The sequence below is a fragment of the Lipotes vexillifer genome, unplaced genomic scaffold (genome assembly GCF_000442215.2).
Source record: "Lipotes vexillifer unplaced genomic scaffold, Lipotes_vexillifer_v1.1 scaffold1276, whole genome shotgun sequence".
NCBI classification, from domain to species: Eukaryota; Metazoa; Chordata; class Mammalia; order Artiodactyla; family Lipotidae; genus Lipotes; species Lipotes vexillifer.
Genome location: NW_006798658.1, coordinates 1,212,740 through 1,224,630, shown reverse-complemented (window position 1 = coordinate 1,224,630; position 11,891 = coordinate 1,212,740).

Here is an 11,891-nt window from a genome sequence, read left to right as displayed (position 1 = left end):
ACAGTTAATCCATGTTTTTGTCGCTGGTTTTGGTTTTTTTTCCTTTTTTTTTTTTTACTTGCTTGTTTGTTTTTCAAATGTCTTCATTTAGTTAATAAATTTTACATATTTAATTTTACAACTGATAAATTTTCGCTACATATATCCACTTAAAATATTTCCCTGGTCACATTCCCAAATATGACTTTCAGGCACTCTACTAAATTTATTTTAACGTGAAAGGAGTTTATTCCATATCAACTGAAGCACTAATACTTACTAACCAAAAGATTCTTTATTTTAGTAGACATTCATTAAATATTTCTCTCCATTTACTTTATTTTATTTCAGACTCCCACAGATTCTCACCTGGGTTACTATAAAAGTCTGTCAACTTGTCACTTTCCACTGCCTTTTCTTTAATCATCAGTTTTCTATATTATTTTCAGAGTAATCTTTCTAATCACAGTGTCAGTACCATGATTAGAAAATTTAAATTGCTCCATATTTCTCTTAAAGTAAAATCCACACTTCTTAGTACGTTTTATAAAATCTCCATGAATAATATCTGTCATTTCTCTCCAGTCTCAGTTGTCATTCTCCAGTTTACTCAAAATTAAACATTCTTAGATTCTCTAAATTCACTGTTGCTTCTGTCTGCTGCATAGATTCTCTCTGCCTGAAAATACTTCTCCAAAATAAAATGTTTAGGGGGTGACTGGATATATGCATCTCCAAAGTGTCCAGGAGATGAATCTAAGCTGGAGTCATCCAGGAAGAAAGTGGGCTTATAAACCATGGCTACAGATGAGATTACTCATAGATGTGTTTGCAGTAAGAAGGGGCTGTGCATGAAAATCTATAGAACACTGACATTAAAAGAATGGAGAGAACAATGAACTCATGCAGAGGATTTAAAAAGGAGCAGTTAGAAAGATTAAAAAAAAAAGCAAGGATAGTGTGGTTTCATAGAAGCTTATAGAAAAGAGCATTTCCGAAGATGAGGATATTGCCAAACAAACGAATTAAGGAGAACAGAATAATGTTTGTTTGCTTGGTGATGAGGTGGTCACTCCATTTTCAATGGAATGGTAAGATTGGAAAGTTGAAGTGGTGAGGTTGGGAATTTGGACCTGTGAGTCCAGATTTCAAGATTGGAGTAGAGGAGACACAGAAATGAAAAGTTAGAATATTGGTTAATTCGATAAATGACGAAGCCATCTTGACAATGTACAAAATCTGGGGTGTAGAGGAAAATTATGTCAGATTCTTCAGTGAATGGGAAGGATTGATGGTTTAGTAGATCATAGATCCCAGAATGATGAGAAAGTAATATAGCTGTCATTTGAGCTGTATGGTACGGGAAGGTTTAAATACTCATAACAAAAAAAAAAGGTCTTACCTTGTAAAAATATGAGAAAGGAGGACATCAATCCTATTTCCCATCCTGGGGAAGAAGGAGCAATAAACACTTAAGAGCTTTGCTGATCTCTCCTTTAAGTTCCATTTAAAGATTTCCTCCTGGTATAGGAGGAAATGTCATCTAAATGTCATCTAAATGTTCAGTTTGAAGAAAATTCACTCAAACTTTGGCTAATAAGTCATGGGAGTTATCAATTCTTTACATTCTCAAGGTGACACTTGAAAGTAATGTATGCTTGCATGTGAACACTTTATTGCTTGACAGTTCTTTCTCTGTCATACATACAGTACACTGTACTTTGTTCTGTGGCACTAAGAAGTGTTTTCCACCACATTCCTTCTTACGAGCTGAGTATTTATTAGAAAAGTGTTTCTAACCCATAGAATAAGACTGTACAGCAGAGTCTTTAGAAGCCAGACTTTAGAGTCTGTCTGAGTTTGAATACCAAGTTATCTTAGACAAGTTATTCAACTGTCAAAGCCTTAGCTTTCTCACCAGCAAAATGGGGTTAATAAGTTCTATCGTGGTGAAGATTAAACAAAGCAATGTTTTACAAATGCTTAGCACAATGCATGGCACATATAAAGAGCTATTATCTTATAGACTTGTTGACTTCACGTGCCTATTCCTACCTCATTTCTGTTCTCTTAAGAACTAGAAAGAATGCTAATCAAGAAAAGGCAGAATTTCATTTATGACATGCATTCAGGAGGAGATTGCCTGGAGAACAAATGTTTTGAAACAATATTTTTTCAAAGGGTGGAACCAGTTCTCATGCTGTCATCCTTGCCCACAATCATATGCACTGGTTCCTTCCTTGGCAGAAAATGAAGTTCGCTCTTACACAGACACAGGCTTTGACTTTAATTCAAATTCTTGTTGACATGTTTACTTCTAAAGACACTTGATTTTGTGATTGGTCAACATAGGTCTAAGGTTTTGTGGGGTTTTTTGCCACAGACTTTCAGAAGTCATTGCCCTGCCGTGCTGTCCTTAAATGTTATGTCTTCCTTCTGTTTATAAGCACGCCTATATGCTTTTCTTTTTCTGTTTCTCTGACTCTACTGCCCTTTCCATTTTCTCTGCCTACTGAACTCTCACATAATCCTCAAGATCCAGATTAAAAGTTGCTCTACACCAAATGTTGCCTCCCAGCCTGAGTTAATCATTCCCTCTGCTAAATGCTAGCATCTTCTTTCTGTGACTCTAATAAACATGCAAGTCAGAATCAAAATAATGCATTTTAAAACTCATATACCTAAAGGGCACAGCCACGCATGTATGTTTTGAAAAAAAAGATAATAGAAATACCTATGTGTTTTTGTTGTGCATCCCTGGGTAAGAATAACTACTCTAGTATAATATCTATAAATAGTAACTCTTGGTTTTTAAGTCTTTCTTTTCCACTAGACTCTTAGGTCTCTGAAGAGAAAGACCTGGTTCTGTTTTTTGTGTCCACAAAACCCAGCAGGACATTGTATAAAACACACTCACTAAACTTTTATTTAATGAATGAATAAATGGAAACCAATTTTAACTCTATTAGAGCAATAGCTTGGATAGTCAATTATTATTATTATAATTAAGAAGAAAATCTGTGTAGTCTTTCCAATGTTACATATTTAATTCAAGGACTTTTTTTGTCCCAATAAGACAACTAAAATCTGAAATTTTTAAATTACTTTGCAAAAGTTACTTTGGCTCTAATTAATATACAGAATTATTAGCTACCTAGCCCTGTATGAAAGGCTGCTGTTGACAGATATTATCTAGGGTCCTGTGTAATGACTATAAAATGTTAGCGAGCAAAGCCTCAGACCACACAGGTTTAGGGTGAAATTGGATGATGTGGATCAAGAAATCATCACAAAATAAGGTTCTCTATATAGGATTTTTACTTTTTGAAACTTTTTTGAAATCACAAGCTAAGGAATTTGATGACTTTCTCTCTCTTTCCTTCTTTCCCTGGCTTCTATCATGGAGAAAAGATTTATCTCTGGGCTCCGTTCTAGAGTACACATTCTGAATTGGGCTCCGTTGTAGAGTACACATTCTGAGAGGCACTGCACCAACTCAACCTGCAGGTTGCATTCAGTGGGTGCAGAAGAAATAGCAACATGAATTAAAGTGTAGTTGATATTATCTCTGTATCATAAAGGCTGAAATTTGAGCAACTGCTGATAGAGAGATAGAGAATTTCTTACAGTATTTGTTGGTATTCATGAATACTCCACATGAGTTAGCAAGGGATTCCTCAGACAAAGGAATTGGTAGATATCAGAGAATAAGGAAAATGAAACAAATAAAATATTTAGGCAGAACTAAGATAAAGACAGTTCTGTTAAACATATCTAACCAAAGATTTCAGCAGTACTCTGGTGGTGGAAAAATTGATAATAAATGCCAATATTACCGTGTAGCTGTATACAGTTTGCAATTATAAAAAATATATTATGAGAAGGAAAGGTCTGAAAGGAACTTTGCTTCTTTGTCCAAGAACCTAGGAAAATATCATTTTTTTCTCTAGAAATAAAGACCTTAATTTACCTTTACAGCAGTTTTTGTTTTTGTTTTTTGCCTTGAGGGATTGAAGGATTTAGCTGTATCCATGCTCATAGTGAAATGATACGGGAAAAGTGAAACTTTCTGGAGAAGTTGCTCATGGGCAGAAGAAAGAACCTCAGCAGAACTTTGGTACAGCTGGGGTCAGGAACAGCTTGGATTTATGGAGCATGTAACACTTCCAGAGAAGCTTGGGGGAAAAAAACCACAACATCCTACTTCTCAATATAGAATGGGACCTCAAATCACAATTTGAAAAGTGTCAGTGGGTGATCTATAATGGCTGGAGAACTCTGGGTCACATATTTGTTTATGCTTATTAGTTATGTGATAAACCACACTTATTCCATAAAGTGGGCACACATTGTCAATCAGGTCTTTTGTTGTTTTTATAAGTCTTGATTTAATAGTTCATCTTTTGTAAGATTAAGGAAAGGTAACTTAATTAAGTGAACTCAACTGACGTTTGCTATCACTATTCTAGTACCCAAGGTAGATAGACCAATTAGGCAGCAACACTTAAAAAACAGAACCTAAACAAAGCCTGTTCCAACTGGGGTATGCCTCATGGAGGGTTATCATTCTAGGTTAATATAGAGAACCTAGGGAGATGAAAAAAGTGGAGGGCATTCTCTAATCACAAACAGAATCACATCATCCAACATTGGTTTACTCCAGGCACTCCAAGGCATCCTTGGATGTGCCTTCAGATATAATGGGGAAGCAAAATGAAGAGTTAAATACCAACCAGAAAAACTTTAATTTCCTTTTTTTCATCCAATAGTGGGAACAGGATTAACTATGTCAGAAGAATTTCCTTTTCTTTGTTTTCTTAACCATTGGCTATACACATTTGTAACTAATTCTTCCTATATTATTATTTAATTTTATTATCATAACAATTATAGATTTTTCAAAGAGAGCAATTATATCTTTTGATTTTCATGCATCTCAGCAACACCAAGGTGTCTATATATCCTCAATGTAAAATAGACGATCAGGAATTTTTCATTAGCAAATCTTATTTCTGACTTTGGAGTCATAGCTTAATCACCGAACAGTAACTAGTGATCTTTAGAAGCTTATGGATCATAAGTAACAGAATTAACCAAAAGAGAAGTAGGAATGCCACTTTGTGTTTCTGCTGGAGATGAACGGATTACGCTATGAACACAATCTCTTAACATGCACCCCTTACTAAAGGCACAAATTTGTTTGGAAGTATAAAAAAGGTTTTATTTAAGAGTAATTTGTTCTCCTGAACCTTCTGTTCCAGTGATGTTGCTGTGTACAGTGAAAGCTCAGGTGTGTGCCTGGAGCGTAGACATAAACAGGATGGCCTAAGTCACTTCACTTGCCAAACTACATTTTCTGTAAGTCTAAGGCTCTGCTTAATATTTCAAAGTAATTGTCATCATTTTGTTTTTCCTATTTTATCTGGCAAGTTAAACACTAGTTACCAACAGCATAGACCACTTTGGTGTCCAAAGTTGTTAAAGCAAACAAATGAACACATGTACACACACAATCCAAAGATGCTCTTAGGAAATTTTCTTGATTATAAGACAGTGAACTGAAAATTAATAAATGTGCATTGTAGATGGTAAGCTTAGGGTGGGGGGGCTTCCACAAGATGCTGGATGTGATATCGATGGCAGGTCAGCATGGAAGGTAGACACCATGCAAGGAGAGAAAGAAAATGATAATCAGAAAGAGAAAACTTATGCACCCCCTGATGAAATTGCAAAGTTTGGCAGTAATTGCAGAATTGTCAACAAAATGAAAAGAGTAACCACATGGGACAAAAATAAGACATTTAGGAAGGAATACATTGTAAAAGCCTAAAGGGAAATACCCTTTCTTCAGGCTGCCCTTCCCAACAGCACTGTCACTCCCCTATTCAGCCATATAAAAGTAACAGAGCATATAAAAATCATCAAAAATTTGGCAACCTGGGGCACTAAAACAGACACATAGATCAATGGAACAGAATAGAGAACCCAGAAATAAACCCACACACATATGGTCAATTAATCTACGACAAAGGAGGCAAGAACGTACAATGGAGAAAAGACAGTCTCTTCAGCAAGTGGTGCTGAGAAAACTGGATAGCTACATGTCAAAGAATAAAATTAGAACATTTTCTAATACCATATACAAAAATAAACTCAAAATGGATTAAAGACCTAAATGTAAGAACGGAAACCTAAAATTCCTAGAAGAAAACAAAGGCAGAACACTCTTTGACATAAATCGTAGCAATATTTTTTTGGATCTGTCTCCTAAGGCAAAGGAAACACAAGCAAAAATAAACAAATGGGACCTAATTAAACTTAAAAGCTTTTGCACAGCAGAGTAAACCATGGACAAAACAAAAAGACAACCTACTGAATGGGAGAAAATATTTGCAAATGATATGACCAATAAGTGGTTAATATCCAAAATATATAAACAGCTCATACAAATCAACATCAAAACAACAAACAACTCGATTAAAAAATGGGCAGAAGAACTGAATAGACATTTTTCCAAAGAAGACATACAGATGGTCAACATGAAAAGATGATCAACATTGTTAATCATCAGAGAAATGCAAATCAAAACCACAATGAGATATTACCACACACCTATCATAACAACTATCATCAAAAAGAACACAAATAACAAATGTTGGCAAGGATGTGGAGAAAAGGGAACCCTTGTACACTGTTGGTGGGAATGTAAATTAGTGCAGCCACTATGAAAAACAGTAGGGAGGTTCCTCAAAAAAATAAAAATAGGACTACCATATGATCTAGCAATTCCACTCCTGAGTATATATATATCCAGAGAAAACCTTGCACCCAAATGTTCATAGCAGCATTAATTACAATAGCCAAAGTATGGAAGCAACTTAAGTGCTCATCAGCAGATGAATGGATAAAGAAGATGTGAGGTATATATATACACACACACAATAGAATACTACTCAGCCATAAAAAAGAATGAAATTTTGCCATTTGCAGCAATATGGATGGACTTGGAGGGTATTATGCTTAGTGAAATAAATCAGACAAATACTGAAGGGTATCACTTATATGTGGAATACAAATAAAATACACTAGTGAATATAACAAAAAGAAACAGACTCTCAGATATAGAGAACAAACTAGTAGTTACCAGTGGGAAAAGGGAAGTGGGGAGGGGCAAGATAGGGGTAGGGAGTTAAGAGGTACAAACTACTATGTATAAAATAAATAAGTTACAAGGATATATTGTACAGCACAGGGAATATAGCCAATATTTTATAATAACTATAAATGGAGTATAACCTTTAAAAATTGTGAACCACTGTGTTGTATGCCTGAAACATTTAATATTGTACATCAACTATGCCTCAATTAAAAAAAATATTTAATTAAAAAAATAAATATCCCACCTCCAGTGAGGGGGTGTGTGGAATTTGGCAACCTAAGGCAAAAGAAATTTGCCTAGTCACTAAATTAAAACTGTTGTATGCTTATTCGATCTACTTAACAAATCTTGGAGCAAAGAATGGGCAAATGTGACAATTCCTTAAATCAAACAGCTTGGGGAAAATCCAGCTGGTATACATTTTCATGGTTGTTATAAAATAGTGTAGTGCTATGGAAAACAATATGGAAGTTCTTCAAAAAATTAAAAATAGAACTACCATATGATCCAGCAATCCTATTTCTGCGTATATATACATATATCCAAAAGAATTTAAATCAGGATCTCAGAGAGATATCTGCACTCCCATATTCATTCTATTCTGAAATTACAACACTGTAAATTACTATGTGGATTAGTTAATTCAGAGTTAATGTTGAAACCAAAAGCCTATAGTATATCCATCTCCATGGAAAATAAATGGATTTTGAAGAGAGATTAACTAGACATAAGACAAATTTGCTTTCAATCTGACTCATCAAAAATTTATTAGGAATTGTCATTTCTGAAAATGACATTTTAAAAACTTATTAAATAGAATAATTTAGTCAGAACTCAATATTTAAAGTTTAATAAACTGCTGACCACTCTATCATCTCAAACATAGTGTTACCACAGTGCTTTATTTCTGTATTTTTACTGGGAAAACAATAAATATTAAGAAAGTATTCTGTATATATGTACAATGATTGTAGTTCCTTCTTACTTTAAGTCTGGAAAATAATACATCTGTTTAACATCATGGCTGCTCTGGAATTCTCATTGAAAACTTTTTTTAACAGACTATTCCAAGAATATCCTTTGTTTCCTCTTACTGTATAATATTAAATCCACTGTAAACAGTGAAAGCTTAGCCTTTCACTCCCCTCTTTGGTACCCTCTGATAAATCAAGAAACAGAAGCATTTTAAATATGTTTACATATTAGATATTTAGTTTATCAATTATTTCTTCCCCCAGTCACTCTTCCAGAAACAAGCTGGATATAGACAGACACAAGACACTTTTTGCCAGCAGTTTCACTTTAGTTTGCATATGTGCTTAATTGTACAGAATGTACCAAGTGTTGTTGCTATTTTCAGTTTCTTTGCTGAAAAATGGGATCTGGTTTTTGTGAGGCCTCACCATTCATATTTGATTGCCTGAAGAAATTTGTTTGTTTGAAATTTGTCTATAAATATTTCAGTACCTTCACATTGCCTTAATTGTTCACAGTTTTTCTCAACTGTCCCACCAACTGGCTGCTCCTTTTAACAGATGAGGGTACAATATTGCTGACAATATTTTAGCATAATCTTATCAGAATCAAAATGGTCTACAAGCTAATATTCACTCATATCATTTACTTTTGCATAGCATACAAAGTACGGGAAATGAATTGTAATTTTGTTCTAACCTTTCCTGAAAGAGCTCACAATTGATTACATCTTCTTCCCCACTGAAGGTTTAGTATCTCTCTTTTTTTTATATCAAATCTAAATTCTACATGTTTTAACAATTATATCGTTTATATACATTCATATGTAATCACTCTTTAGATTTTAGCTCTACCCACTTTACCATAATAGACAATTCTATTAAAATTTTTCTTCAAAGTTATTAAGCAGTTAAATGCCTAAAGCTATACCTATAAACTCATGAAGACTGAAAACAGTGTCGTTTTATGCTGCTGACATTCATGCCTTGTTTATATGCATAGCTTTCCAGGTTTTCATGGCTGTACAATTAATCTAATATATTTTGAGCAAACTACTGTGTGCCAAATATTAGGAGGCTGATTTCTAAGCATCATAATCAATCACAGGATAACTGAAAAGCCTGTGTGTTGCATTGTACATGCTGCTCCCCAGGCTGTTGTATGACAAGTCACCTTGGCACCCAGGACACTTACATGAAAAGCCACTTGTAACACAATGCCGTTAGAAGGGGTCTGTACAGTGTAAGGTTCAGCACCAAATGGAGTGAGTGTCCTGTAGAGTTGTAGGATACAGTTTCTCAGTTGCCAGATTCTGGCACTGGTGGTTTCTCTCAATGCCAATTTTTTTCATCAAAAATCTATTCTATATTATTCTTCAAAAAAGAAATTATATCCTTCCACTATAAAATAGCATAATAAAAATTTAAAGTGTCTGTAAGTAAATACTACACTGGAGAAATGAAAAACTAGATTCAAAAAACCAAACATGTGTATAGATGGAAGGGAAAACTCAGATAACTGTTTTCAGAGTAAAGCACAATAACAATGCCTCACTAAAAGCTGGCACCGTTCAAGGAAACACCCAAGAAGAGACCACAACATGTTTAATTCCTCTTCGTGGGGGACAGTTACAATAGCCCTGATAATTCTGTGTAGTTAGAACCAAGGAGGTAAAGGTCTACCATAAATACTTCTCATTTAACTAAGAAAATTATATTAAGATATTTAGTTATTAACCAAAGAGATCTGATTTGGCAATCAGATTTTGAACAAGAGATCTTTCTTCTAAACAGCAATAACAACAACAAACACATAAAATAACTGCATCTTGAAATATTTTCAATGTATCAATATTTTGTCGATTTGTTTTACAGAATATCACCAGGTTTTTGTTGTGTTGAAGCAAACAAAATCCACATACTGTTAACATAAAAAAAATACATGTTGGAAAGTTAAATATGCATTATGCCTTATTTGTACTATAATATTGTAAATGCACATATTTCTCTTTTTTAATTAATTTTTATTGGAGTATAGTTGCTTTACAGTGTTGTGTTAGTTTCTACTGTACAGCAAAGTGAATCAGCTCTACGTATCCATATGTCCCCTCTTTTTTGGATTTCCTTCCCATTTAGGTCACCACAGAGCATTAAGTAGAGTTCCCTGTGCTATACAGTAGGTTCTCATTAGTTGTCTATTTTATACATAGTGTCAATAGTGTATATATGTCAATCCCAATCTCCCAATTCATCCCATCCCTGCCTTCCCCCTTCGTATCTATATGTTGGTTTTCTACATCTGTGTCTCTATTTCTGCTTTGCAAATAAGATCATCTATACCATTTTTCTAGATTCCACAAATATGCATTAATATACTATATTTGTTTTTCCTTTCTGACTTACTTCACTATGTATGACAGTCTCTAGGTCCGTCCATGTCTCTAGAAATGACCCAATTTCCTTCCTTTTAATGGCTGAGTACCACATCTTCTTTATCCATTCATCTGTCAATGGACATTTAAGTTGCTTCCATGTCCTCGCTATTGTAAATAGTCTGCAGTGAACATCGGGGTGCATGTGTCTTTTGGAATTACATTCTTCTCAGGGTATATGCCCAGGAGTGGAATTGCTGGGTCATATGGTAATTCTGTTTTTAGTTTTTTAAGGAACCTCCATACTGTTCTCCATAGTGGCTGTATCAATTTACATTCCCATCAACAGTGCAAGAAGGTTCCCTTTTCTCCATACCCTCTCCAGCATTTACTGTTTGTAGATTTTTTTTTTTTTTTTTGCAGTACGCAGGCCTCTCACTGTTGTGGCCTCTTCCGTTGCAGAGCACAGGCCCCGGACGTGCAGGCTCAGCGGCCATGGCTCATGGGTCTAGCCACTCAGCGGCATGTGGGATCTTCCCGGACCGGGGCACAAACCCGTGTCCCCTGCATCGGCAGGCGGACTCTCAACCACTGCACCACCAGGGAAACCCTGTTTGTAGATTTTTTTAATGATGGCCTTTCTGACTGGTGTGAGGTGATACCCCATTGTAGTTTTGATTTGCATTTCTCTAATAGTTAGTGATGGTGAGCATCTTTTCATGTGTTTCTTGGCATATTTCTCAATTTAATTATTGCAATATAACACTTGCAGTATAACACTATTTCACTTTATGTTTTTAAGCATAGAGTTTTTATTAAAAACTATTTTCTATGTTTTATTCAGTGATATTAAAAATTCAACATATAACACTCTATAAAGAAAAATAATAATATACAGAGTATATACAGTCTGATCATAATAAGCAACCTCTGGGTTGGTTGAAAGTATAATTTTATTGAACAAACATGAAACAGTCAAGACAATTGATTTTATAAGACATTTAAACTAACGTTATTGAGCTCTTTATTACAGGTAGCAGCTGTGCAAAACAATTTACAAAATTGATTTTTTTTCCTTTAAACAACCTTAAAATTAGGTACAACTGCTGTGCCTATTTTATTTAAATTCAGTGCGAGGACAACAGATTCAATCTGCGTGGTGCTAGATGCATAATTTTATTTGTTAAATACATGTTTTGAGTATAATATTTACTCAGTTAAATATGTTTTTTAACAATTATTAGGTAGAAGTGTTTGATTTAAAGCATCTCCAGTGAGGAAAAAGGTGTTTATTATTCACCATGAAGTGTTTCTATTTTCCACTTGTTTTCTGACTTTTTTATGTTTTCTCCTTTTGTTCTTAACATAAACATATTCTGAGATCACAGATAATTACTTAAGTGCATG